Below are 13,959 nucleotides of genomic sequence, written 5' to 3' on the forward strand. Positions count from 1 at the left end.
AGACGAGTGCAGGTGGCGCAATTTGTCTGTCTGTTTTGAGCAAGCGAAAGAATTGAATATCGGCAAAGTCTTGGCAAAGCTCAACGTGTCTGTTGAGTTCAGCGAGTGCTGCAATTAATTATGTCGCCTCGGTTTTGACACACATAATATTATGCTGTCACTCTCACTGGCTTGATGTCTTCATCCCTCGTCGGTAATTTGCGGATGTCTGTTCGTTGTCTTCTCAAGGGTCGGAAAGACCAATAGTCTGTGATTATATTTATGGAAAATATCAATGGATAAATAAAAAGCCACTGCAAAACTTGTTTAAGTATTAAAACTTCCCCAAATAGGTGCGTAAAGCATGGATGAGCCTTAAAAATAATTTCATGACATGTCACAGAAATGAATTTATTCTTTGTAGCCTTCTAAGTAGTGTTTTTTTTTTTTACTTCATGAAGAAAATGTTACTCGCCAGCAAAACTGCAATATTTTGTCTTTGCCTTCTTACCTCTCCCCCGTTGTTCTCACATTCTCTTCTCCCATTTGCTCTTCTCTTCTGTTATAAATGGCGCAGACGCACTCACACAAAAATGTGAGTCCTAAAACTTTAAAACTGAAAGAAAATGTTCACCATCGTGGTCCTGTACGAAAAGCAGCGCATGAGGGCGGCGCCCATGAGTGGCATGGAGCTTTTTTCTTTGGTAGCTTCTTCACACCTTTTGACTTTGGAAACTGAAAATTGTCTCATGTACAAGAGTGAGGCAACCTGCAGTTCTGATCTGAGTCTCGGTCTTCTTGCTAAAATTATACAATGACATATTTTTATTATTTCCTGCTCAAGCATGTACCATCCTGGGTTTTGCTATTTTTTTTTTCATGCTGACATTTTTTTCTGAAAAGCCGTCATTCACCAGACTAGCTTAGCCAGATCAGCGTTCCAAGGAAGCAGCAGTCACACGCGAGCCGCTCGACTCAGCGGCGGGGGGCGTTTGAAACATGCAGTCCTCTCTCCTGAAGCGGTGAAGCAAAACCAAGTGGAGTGCGCTCGGTGGGCCACAAGAGCACCATTGTTCTTTGTATTAATCAAATTGAAGAACGGCAGGTAGCATTTCGCGAGCTCACCCCGCGCGCACACACCCCTGCCAGCCTTCATGAATGGAGTGCTTTTTTAGCTGGCAGCTATTGGCCATCGGAGCGCCGAGAGGATGTGTGTCTGTTTAATTAGTGTGATGAGCTCAGCAGAGTTTACGTGCAGTGTCAGACACCAGGTATTAACCCCTTGAGTTTGACCCCGCAAGGGGGGCGGCCAACCTCAATCTTGACATCTCCTCCTTTTCCTCCATTCTCACTTTCGTCCTCTTCATTAGAAGAAGACAGATTGTTGAAGAAAATACATTTCGTGAGTTAGGCGCTGGCCTCAGTCTATGTTTTATATTAGCCTCTGCTCCCAAAGAAAATAACACAGGTCAACAAATTTGTACAACAAATTTTTTCATCAAAGCTGCACGGAAATAATCTCGATAGCAACTTATTTTTTGCTGACTCAGATTCTGCCCTCGTTTTTTTTTCTCAAGCACATCGCATTTTTATAATAATAGCATTAATTTATTCATTCATTCATCTTCCGTACCGCTTGATCCTCACTAGGGTCGCGGGGGGTGCTGGAGCCTATCCCAGCTGTCCTCGGGCAGTAGGCGGGGGACACCCTGAATCGGTTGCCAGCCAATCGCAGGGCACACAGAGACGAACAACCATCCACGCTCACACTCACACCTAGGGACAATTTAGAGTGTTCAATCAGCCTTCCATGCATATTTTTGGAATGTGGGAGGAAACCGGAGCACCCGGAGAAAACCCACGCAGGCCCGGGGAGAACATGCAAACTCCACACAGGGAGGCCGGAACTGGAATCGAACCCGGTACCTCTGCACTGTGAAGCCGACATGCTAACCACTGGACTACCGGGCCGCCAGCATTAATTTAATTCTGTACATAATATTTCCATATTATTATTATGGAAATATGTTTTGGAAAATGTATGAATGAAGGGATGGGTTCAGCAACAGCCAATTTTCACAACAAAGTACAACGCATGGTGAGAACCGTATTGTGCATGCTTTTACAGCTGAAATTTATGAACAATAAAACATCTAAAAGAAAACTGATGCACAAGAAAAAAGTGAAGGCATATTTGAAATTTGCATCAAAAATGCATTCAGGGACACATAAAATCATATCTGATTAAAATTTGCTGTTTAACATTGTAATCGATTTATTATATGATGAGATGCATTGGAATCTCAAAGGCAAAAACAACCTGATCCGAACACTGCATTGAGCTCGGGTTATTTGAAATTTTGAAATTATTCCAAATTCCCAATTCTAATTGGAAATAATCAAATAAAAATATATACCGGTATATATGGAATCGGTCATATTTAGTGTGAAAGTGTGAAAACGTATTGGTGTTAAACCTCCACAGTGAAATGTGAATGTTTTCCCAGATGGACGTTATAAATTTCATTTGGTAACATTATTGGTTGTGTAAAGAATACAGTAAACACTGTAAATGCTAAAAACAACAACTTTGCTCACAAGCCCAAGGGGATTCTGGATTCCTGTACATTCCTTCTCCTTCTTTTTTTATGTTTTTCACACAAATTTGGTCCCATTTGGTCAGGAGTGATCATGATGAATGATTCTACTCACTATATGACTACATGCCTACACACGGGCACCTATTTGTTTTGTAGTGTCCTAAGTGGATGAAAATTGATCTCAGTCATCCAAAGGTTATTGAAAGAGCCTTTAAGGTCGTGAAGCTTTGCATTTGAAATGGTTGGTTAGCGCTGTGGCTTTGTTCGGTTTGTACCATAAACAGTCATTTAAGTGGCTCGTAGATCATTCACTGGCAGACGACTTTAGACGAGTGTTAACATCACCCACAGGCGCTCTCGTTTGATGCATTTAACCACAGCAGTGTTTTCCTGAACAACTTCAGCGGGCTCTTGGAAACCACGAGCAGATTAGGAAGTATCCTTACCGTGTACTTTCCGGTACATTCTCGTCCGCTCGGGCAAAGCTTTGCAAATGGATCTTGATTGTTTTTTGGACTGTAGCACATGAGAGGAATGATTTCAGGTTAGCATTGCTTTTTTACTGACTCGGGGTTGAGTTATTTGTGCATTTCTGAAGAAATTTCCTTTTTCAGAATATTACAGACAATAATCCGCAACATGTGACATGGTCAATGCTGTGACACGCACATTTTCAAGTTGGAGGACATGTAGAGGACATTTTCACTGATGAGTTATGGTAATGATTTAGGAAACTCGTTTGGATTAACTCAGAGAATGGTTAATTTGTCAAACCATCTGGCAGTCATTTCAATACTTATGTGTCCGAACCAGTGCGGGATTTTTTTTTTTCAAGAGTACATCATCAGGATATTCCCTGGGGAGTTTTCCTCAGGAAATGCGGAGACGGTTTTTCAACCGAAAATCATTTAGTCCAATTTTTATATGACAACAGTGTTCTGCAGCATGTAAAGGGGAGCATTTAAAAACAAGAGTTAGTTTCCAACAAAATGCAGTCGATTGTGAAAACGGAGCAGATGCAGATGTAGTATTCAGCGTGGCTCCACGACTACATCACAGCCATAGCAGCAGTGCCCCGGAACACCGTTGTTGCATTTGTATAGATCGTGCTTAAGTGTTCATTTACTACACACCTAAAACAAACAGCATTGCATTACTTACATTCCGTATGTTAATTACATTAAGTACGTAATAAATGAATATATATATATATATATATATATATATATATATATATATATATATATACTCCACTATATGACTAAATGACTTATTAACAAACTCATAAAATAAATTGACCTCCATCACAAAAAACAGTATCAACATATTTGTGTTAATCTATGCCAGTTTAAGTTACTAACTGACAAGAACACTTTAACTTTTTAAAAAGTCTTTTAAACGCTCGCTACAGCAACTTCACAAAATCCTACCATACAAGTTTGGCATCATCATAAATCGGTAAGTCATAAATCAGACCAAGGCAGTAATGCAAACCAGCCTGCGACTTTATCACTTCAACTTTTTTATGTGACGTGTAAGAATACCCCTTTGAGAAATTATATTTCAGAAAAGGCATCTCATCATGACGCATCATTTATGTTTTAGCATAAATGCCAAGAAAGTAAATGGCGTGATTCGGGGGCAGCTGGGATATGCAAATATCATGGTTGCCACAAATCAAGCAAGTACCGGTAAGTAACAAAGAAGTGGAGTCACAGCATGTCAGCTTCCAACCAGGCAGTGTTTGCTGCACGCCCTTGGAAAACACTTCATTAATTGGATTGAGATATTTGCAAAATGATCTATTTAATGGGATTACCGCTGGTATAATGATCTTATTTATAAGGGAAGCAATCCAAGCTTTGGGGCGGGCTGATAATACATTTCCAGCTCTTTGGCAGTTAATGTTGTGTTACAAGGGGAGATAAAGTTGAAGTCCCATTGTAAGTGAGGTCGGTTAGCCCAGTGAAATGGAGCCCGGTGCGGTGGCAGGTCAGACGGGCTTGAGTGGCTGCAGTCGCATTCCAGAGGCCTGTCTGGACTGCAGGTTCAAACCTGCTGAACTCCCTCCAAGTTCAAGAAAGACATAAAGAGGGACCGAGAGAGATAGAAGCCCCCGCCGATCCACTTCAGCTGCATAATGGCCCTTTCTTACATCTTTATCCCCTTCAATATCGCAGTGAAGCTTTTGCAGGCCCCGTTTCCACTTTAATGCCGGGATGTAATGTCTTACCTTTTCCTCTTAGCATTGCTAACGGTATCATGTAAACATGATACGTAAGAAGCACTAAAAACCGCGTGTGAGTCATGTGTTCATCAAAGCACTTCGAAAATAATACTTTGCTAAGTGCATCCTTCTCATTTGCCAAGATGCCTTCCTTCATAAGGTTTATTTCAGCTTTCGACTTGTATCTTCATGTTGTATAGTGCCAGTAATGGAAAAAGTATGTAAATGCACTGCTTTTCTGCATAGCGCGCATACTTTAAAACATTACCATTTCAATATGAGGTTTGATTTATGTGTTTAAAAAATAGGTTATAATCTTCCACTTTAAAAGGATGTATTCTCAAATGGGATTATGCTAATAGACTGCAATTTGCATAAAACGGGGGGAAATATTAAACCAGATTAAAAAATGTTGAATATTTAAGGGTTTTATCCATGCTGTTAGTCAACAAATATATTCATTCTCCCCGAGAATATTAGAGCCTAAATGTGACACAAATACAGACTGTTGTAGGGTGGCAATGATATTCTTAAAATAAGTGTATCTCGTCGACGTTACGGAAATGTTTATCAAGCCATGTCACATGGAGTAGAGGAGAATTTCCTTTGGCCACGGGTGCTGCTCAGTCCCATGTGGTTCGAGGGTCCTGTGAGCATTAGTGTCAAGCAGTGCCGTGTGGTGCATTTCAGATGGGCGTCATCAGTGGATTCTTTTGGCGCATTTAAGGCGTGCATGTGTGAGTGTGTGTGTGTTCAAATTAAATAGTAACCCCCCCCCCCGGCCCCCCCAGAAAGATGCCAACCCACCGGGCATTTAATCACCATGCTCTACGGTCAGTCCAGCCCAGGCCACCAGACAGACATTGCATGCGAAACATCTTCCAGCTGATGTTTTGATGCATGCATGTAAGCAAGGGCTTGTGCATTGGACATTTGTGAAAAAAAAAATAAAAAACATGAATTTTTGCACTTTTATGTTCAATTATTTGCTAGAAAACCTCAAGAGCTTTTAGCAAATATGCGCTACGACTGAAAGCGTGATAGTGGGGAAGCTAAAATTTGAATGGTTTGAAGAAGGAATAAAAAAGACACAGCTATTATTACAGAGTATGTGTGTCATGAGCCAGCACTGGTTATTCTGAAGGCAAATTACATAGTCGCGCCTGACACAATTTTCTCACTCCAGACAAAGCTTTATGACTTGGCAGCAAGTTTCTATGAACAACTGTCCACTCTTTTATTGACTGGTTTACTTGAGTGGCTTAGATATTGTGTGTATGTTTGCGTGCTTTGGGTTTATCTCCTCTTCAGTCTTTATTCTAAAAAAACAAAAGCGCGCGTATGTTTTGTGTCCAAAGTGTCATCTTAACGTGAATCTTCCCCATAATAGTTGAGCTTGAAATATCCAGCTATAAATTTGTGTGCAAACTTGACATCCCTCCTCCCGCTCATTATCCTTTTGTGAGGGTTTAATCAGTTGCAGATGTCTGTCTTTTCTTCTTTATCAAGCAGTTATAACTCTCTAAATAATTGTTCAAGAGGTTAAACTTGATGCTTTTGTGAGTGCCTCGCCTCTTTGACCTGTACTCCATTTCTGTATTTAAAGAAACAACATTTGACATATTTGCTGTTTTATGTGTTTTGCGGCTTTCCAATTTTGTTGATATTGATTTATGAAGTGCCAGCGACTGTGGTCACTGCCCTATTAGAGATTTATGAAATGGCCATGAGGCACTATTATTCAAACTTAATAAGGCTTTTCTCGTGGAGCAATAGCCCATAAGTCTGATCAAATGAATCTCTTGTTTCCAGATTAAAAAGTTAAGTCTTTAAAGATGATTCCAGGTCATCCGCAGTGCTTCTGTTGTTGCATTTTTCCACTGATTCATCAGGAAGCCAATTTGGGCTTCGACTCATTTAATGACGTTCTCTTCATACTCACACTGACTCGGTGTATCCCGATGATGATTCTCCTGGACTTCAAAACCCCAAGGCCTCCTTATTTTTAATGATACAGCCTCGAGACTGAATGACTTGTGTAAGTGCTTTGTTCAAACATACTCTTGGCAGTAGGTTTATTGAACAGAAATAAGAACATCCACACAATGGCTCAGATTCCTCACATGAAGTCACACTAGTGCAGTCAAAGTGAAGGTGCGTAAAAGGGAGTTGAAGTTTTTGTCTTGAGGTGACAGAGGTTGTGCGAGGTGTATATGATCCGTTCCTTATTGCTCACAATTTTCTTTCAGTGCGAGTGGTGGGCGTAAGTGCTGTGTTCTGGTGGGCAGAGACAGTTAATGTCCCAGATCTCCAGTATGAATAAAGTCATATTGTGAAGTGTGTGGGCTGATGCGCTTGGCAGTCAACCCTGACAAGTAGATTAGCTCTTAGCGGGCCACCTCTGAATGGCATGCACACGGTTCAAGCGTTTCCAGTCACAAAGCTGCATATCAAACATCGACTGCCCGTAAACATAAATGAAAGCACATCAAAACATGAGGAATGGGAAGGAACGCTGTATGTTATGCGTCCCCTTGATCGCTGTATTGGTTAACAGGAGTCAAAAATTGGCATGTCTAAAATGTGGGATAATGATTATAAATGTGACAGGCTGAAAAGTCATTACAATTGTCTCACTGTGTTTTCCAATAATGCCTCAAACATTTCTATAAAACTCATTTAAATCTTTCGCAAGTCCAAATTTCAGTCTCGAAAGCCATTTGGCACGTTTTTCACCAGTTTACGTTTAGAAGGGATTAGCTCAAGAGCTGAAAATAATCACGCCAGCTGTCTGCTACAGCAAGAAAACTGCCTCGCCGTCGGGCTTTCGACTTTATTGAGTTCTTATCAATCCGAAGTGAATGCAATCGTTCAAAGTCCTCGTCGAGGCTCTGTCTGTTTTGGTTTTATGTACACAAACAGAATTACACGTCACCTTTTTTAAATACACTCAGCTAACAAACACACGGTAGGCTTGTGTGAATGTACAGTATGGCGACGATAAACGCATAATATGTAACCGGGCAAGCTGGTGGAACTAAGGCCTAGTGGAGGTATCTCGAGCAGGGTATTTTGCTCAAAGAATATAGTATACGCCAAAGGCGTACAACTAATATGGTATTTGAATTTGGGTTTGCAATGTGCACAAAGTACTTTAGATATCTCCAACATCAAGCAAGTCAAACTGAAAGTAAACAAATTACCAATAGCTTGGGAGTGCCTGACCAGCTAAAATTACTCCAAGAGTGCGACGACTCATCCAGGAGGTTGCAAAAGAATCTTGAACATCACCCAAAGAACTCCACATCTTGCTGGCCTCAGTTCAGGTCAGTGTTTACGACTCTATCATTAGAAAGACACTGGCCAAAAATAGCATCCATGGTAGAGTTTGCAGGTGAAAACAGCTGCTGTCCAGAAAGAACACAAAGGCTCATCTCACATTTGCCAAAAGACATATTGATAACCCTCAGGACTTTTGGAAAAACATTCTATGAACTAATGAGTCAAAAATTTTACTTTTTGTTAGATGTGCGGCCCGTTACATCCGGTGTTAAAATAGCACAGGATTTGATAAAAACAACATGATGCCAAAGGGGAAACATGGTGGTAGCCGTGTGATGGTCTGTGGCTGCTTTGCTACCTCAGGACCAAGACAACTGGCTGTGATTGATAGGACAATGAATCCTGCCCTCTACCAGAAAATCCTGAAGGAGAACGTCCAACAATGGGGCAGGAATTGGCCAAATGCTTTTTTCATGGCACTGTAGTTATAATGAATTTGATATTGTTTCAATTAATAGGGATTAATTTGTTTGCTTTTCTTTAAAAAAATAAAATAAAATACATGGGCAGTGGACTTGGAAAAAAAAATGCATATTGAATCGTAATCGCAACATGGAGAGGGAAAAAGAAATCACATTTGAATTATTTTTCTAAATTATTCAGGTCTAACTTAATACAACATATGGGTACAATTTTCAAGAGTCATTTCGAATGATAATACGTACTGCACATTTTAAGTAGACTTGGAGTTTTGATTGTAGTTTGTCGTGTACTTTTGGACAAAGTCTCTCCATGCATGTGCACAGTGCATACAGGAAATATCTGTTTAGAATTTGGCATACATGAAATGTACTTGCATGTATGTCATTTGCTTGAAGTATTTTAAGCACACGCCTTATAACCGTGGTCCACTATTGTTTTGGTTGTGACAAACGAGCAGCACGCATGTGCATGTTCTCACAGAATACTACAATCACAGTGTCATCGTCAAGACATTTGAACTCCAAGACCATTTTTCAAATACGTTTTGAATCATCAGGCAACAAAGTGCCATTGTCCTGTCATCGAATGGCAAGAACGTGCTTTGTTCTTTCGGTTAAAAACTTTGTGTTGTTGGCTGTCTTACCATTTGAGGAATTGATCCAACATCATGAGGACTTGATGTTGAGAAATAACGAAGCAATAAATGAACATCGATTGTGGCAGGCATCAGTTGTCATGACCTGTTGTGCATATTTCATGTTGCTTGTTTGAGCCTGGGGGTGGTGTTTGTTGGATTTGTTTTCCAGCTTTAATGAGCTCCGCTGGAATGCGGTGTCTCCCACATGTCTTTGGAAGGGCAGGGCCATCTTATTGCTGCCACATGTTGGGCTGCTTGTGACTCTTCCAGGCTTGTGTGGTCAGCCGGTTCAAAGAGCTGACGCTCATTTGTTATACAACTTTATGCAAGAGCGAGTGGATGCTTCAGCGTTGTCCCGACCTGCTGTGACCTCGCACACTTTGAGATCATCACTAAGCACTTTGGGGCGGATAAGATGGCACATTACTGTACGTCGATGTGAAATCACTTATTTGAGTCTGTTCATTGTTTGAACTCCTCACAGTAAAGCCTGTTGGATGGTTCTGGTGATAGCTAGCAGTTGATCACTGTCAGATCCCGGAGTGGTGCGGCGTGCTACATATGGCAACAATCTGATATGGTAATCCTCAACTGAGGTTATGAGTGACTAGGTGTGGGCTCCATGGATCAGGCCAACTCCATAAATTCTTCTCTTCACTTTTTCTGTGCAACAGTCAAGCCCCTGCTGGCGCTTGACAAGACATATCAGCGGGAGCACAAACCCAGGCCTTCAAAAGTAACCTGTGTCTGGCTAAAAAGGAAGGTAGACATATTTGGGGGAGCTACATTTCAATGTAGGTATTTGCAATATCTCGTTTAATAAATTGTCTTTTTTGACCTCTTGCGATCCAAGGCATATGGATGAAAAATACACCTTTGCTGCAGACAAGCTGTTTTTCCTTCCCCACATCATCGACTCCCAAAGCATTTTCTGGCCTCGTCAGACCGTTAAGTCTTCCGGGATCTGCAGGTCCACTGCGTGTGCTGGCTAGTAGGCCATTTGCAATAATCTCCTTTTTACTGTTTAGAGGCTAATTATGTAACATTACACCTGCCTCTCTGAGCCTGGCTCTGGCACGGTGCAGACTGTGGGTCCCCCCCCCCCCCCCCCGACACCCCCACTCCCTACACCAACACACACACCACCACTCCACTAGGGGTGGTTAGAGTTTCTTAATGAGATTATCGCAAAGCTAAAATCTGCTTTGTGTCCCTTGCTATATGGCAAGATACTGGATCAGCAGAATCAAAGCTGAGAGGGGGGAATCATTGGAAGATGGAGGCAGCCGACCTCATTTCTGTCTCCAGCCCCACCCCCCCTCCCCGCTCCCCCCCGCGTGTGACTTGGACCAGATTCGTTGCTATCACACATGACATTGTGTGCAAGCTTTGCATAGGAAATATCTTTGTCTCACTCTGATGTTTGCTTGCCTCGATGTTTTTGTGCTTTTCTTTTATTTTGCCGTCCAGTTTCTGTTTGCTTTTGGATCTAACTTCGCAGTAGACACTTTAAGAATTGAGGACAGATGGCTTTAAATATTGAACATTGGAGAAGAACAAATGTTTTTGTTTGTCTGGAATAGGAACTTGTCTGGTTGGACTCGGATTATTTTTTTATTTGATATTTTTTATTGTGTCAAATTATAGGATGCTTTTTACCAGAACTTCTAAGGCTGACCTTAATCTACAGTCTGTCAGTAACACCACAATTTACAATGACAGTTGGAACCCTAATGTCCTTCTTCCTCTAAAGTCAGACAAATATGGAAAAACCAACCGAGACGTCTGGGTCGAAAAACAAACACACCAACACTTGTGCCCACTGTACATGCATTCATGCACATTCTTTTGGGCGAACGTACGCACGAACACAAACGACTTCTGTCAAGACACATTCTCAGTGACCGCCGCGAGAGATAACATGTAAATATTTTGCCCACTTGCTCTGAATAAGATGTTGATTAAGAGAGTAAAGGTTAAGGTTAGGGAAGGGGCAAGGATTAGTACTCTAGGCTGCATCTTGGGTTACCATAACAGCCAGACTGCTGGGACTAGTAATAACAACAGAAGTAATAATAATCACAGACTAATTGATTGAACCCTGTGGGTTCCTTGCAAGAGTCATATTTGTAAAGCCGAATACCTTCACTATTCTCGCCGAAGTAATGCCTCAGTCACCGGTCTGACATTTATGAGTAATAAAAGTTACTTTAACCTTCTAAGACCCAAACTCTTGCAAGGCATGCATTTTTATTTTATTTGTATTTTCTCTTTGATATTTAGGCTAATTGGGACCTGATAAATGTAAAAACAAAGAATTATCTTTTTACTTGATGTAACGTCCTCGTAAGTGGACGCCAGGCCCTTATAGCCCAAAATTTAACATCATAGTCTTGAAAACCAAAGACATCATGTCCACATATGTGGACGCCATGTTATTCTTGTTTTGAAATATGATCGCTTGTTTGTGAAATCGGGAGTCAAGGAAAATTCATGGAAAGCAGCCATAGAATTTACAACATTGCCATGATTTAATTGAGGTTTGCAGAGTTGGAAAGTGTTGAATACTGTACTTTAGCAAGGGGCATCTCCCAATTTTTCATTTTGATTAAGCAGTTAGGTTAAAGCCTCGGATCCCTCCCCCCGCACCCTGCCCTCCTCCGGTTAGCCGAATTAGGGATAATATCAAAGCAATCTGATTGGATGCTTAGTAAGTATTATGATCTTCCTGAAATGCTAAGACATCACAGTTTCTCCCCTATTTGCTCATCTGGAATTGTGCCTTTCAACTTTTTGTGGCAAAGTGCAGCATTTCGGAACCAATAAAATAACAGTTCATTTTTCTCCAAGTAAATCACCAGCTTGGTTCCTCGACTGAATATGAACCACTTCAAATGTTGATGTCGGTTCCTTGTCAAGTATAATTGGGTTGCAGGAAGACATCAGTGTGTATGCTGATCGTTATGCGTCAGCGCTGTTTTAAAACTTAAAGAAAAAGGGAAATTGTTGAAAAAGTAATTTGATGGATTTTAAATGTCTCCTCAATGTCATTGTATTTATTCTTCTGCAACGTGCGTGCCAAGCAGCCAGCACAAGATCCTATCGTTGCATTGTAGTTTGTTGCATTTCCAAAGGAGCCTAGGAGCCCTCAAGCTATATACTGCTACAGAGAGCTATTTGCTCTGCGTCAGCGGAGTATCCTGTCATGGAGAGAAAATCCCGTTTGAAGTATGGCCCCCGTCTTTCACACTGACGATAATGCTACTGGCTTTATCGTGTCCTCCGTTGCAAAGCCCATGTCTTCTCTTTTGTCCGTCTCTCTCTCCCCCACTCCTGCACACCCCCTGGCTTTCCTCTTTTGTGTCACTCTCTGTCACTGTGCACTGTGAAGAGAAGCGGTCCAAACCTTATCCCCCTGAGGCATGCTGGGAAGTGTAGTAGAGTTTATGTTGAGGGATTGTTTGTTTAGTTTGGGGGACTTTGAGGGCTGAGCCTTTAACAATGGCCTGGGCGTTGATCCACCCCCCCCCCCCCCCCCGATGAAAATTGATCATTTTTGTTTCGTTCGACTATCATTCTAATTAAACAACCACAATGTGTTTTATTTAAGCTTTTTTTTTTAAGATTGAATAAATTCTAAGGTAAATACTTAGCATTTTAAATTAGACACACTATTAGTATTCATTCTGCACAAGCTCTTCCTAAATCCACATCTTAAATGCAAATGCAGTGCAGTCTTCCCATCCGTGGCTTTGTTGGCCTCTCAGAACCTTAAGCTGCTATCTTAAATAGGGCCTCTCATGGCATATGCATGTGCACTATTTTATCTGGTGAATATCACAATCATTCTCTAGGACATCAAATATTTAGACAGACCATACAAACAACAGACAGGAGAGCGGGCATTAAAACAAGCCTTTTGTCTGCTTTGTGTGAAAACAATAAATTGGCTACCAGCCTTCAATATTTTCATATTCAATGACTCGGTAAGATCAGCATGATCCCAACATAAAGAGGGTCTGTGAACCCTCTCTCTTAAACTGTAGCAGGCATATATTACCAGGCTTAGAGCTTGGCAAGCGCTGTATCCCAAAATAGATTTCAACCATTCTCTATGAGGATGCATTAAATAAATCTCTGCTCGACTAATCCATGGAACAGTTCACATTTTTATTTTATTTATTTATTTTTTGGGGTGAGAGACACTCTGGTAGGACAAAAGCGCTGCTCTTCTCTTCGTGCCTTCATCTGGAGACAGACACACATAAAGAGAGATATTTAGAGAAACGGTGCATGGGGAGTCTAGAAAAATAATTCACTAATATGGCAAAAGAAAATATAAATTAAATAAATAAATACATATTTTGTGTGTGCGTGTGTGTGTGTGTGTGTGTGTGTGTGTGTGTGTGTAGATATCTATAAGATATCTGTGTGCTCTTGCATAGCAAAGCAGATTCTGTACGGCTCTACTTTTGCTTTTATTCCCGTGAGTGCAATAACTTAATCTTCCAGCTAAAATGTGGGCATGTGGGCCATTTCAAAACATGTTGTAGATAAATGTTAATCATATTAGCATTTCCCAGACTTCCGCAAATCACCATAAATAGCATGGTGAGGTTGATCCCTCTTTTTTGCCCATTGAGGCAAAATGATGAATTGCTTTTGCCATGCGTGTAGGCTAATGAAAGCTTTGCTCCTGGGTCTTACTTCACAAAGGCTCATGATTTTTCCCACTTTTGACTAAAATAAGA

This window comes from Hippocampus zosterae, chromosome 11 (genome assembly GCF_025434085.1).
Source record: "Hippocampus zosterae strain Florida chromosome 11, ASM2543408v3, whole genome shotgun sequence".
NCBI classification, from domain to species: Eukaryota; Metazoa; Chordata; class Actinopteri; order Syngnathiformes; family Syngnathidae; genus Hippocampus; species Hippocampus zosterae.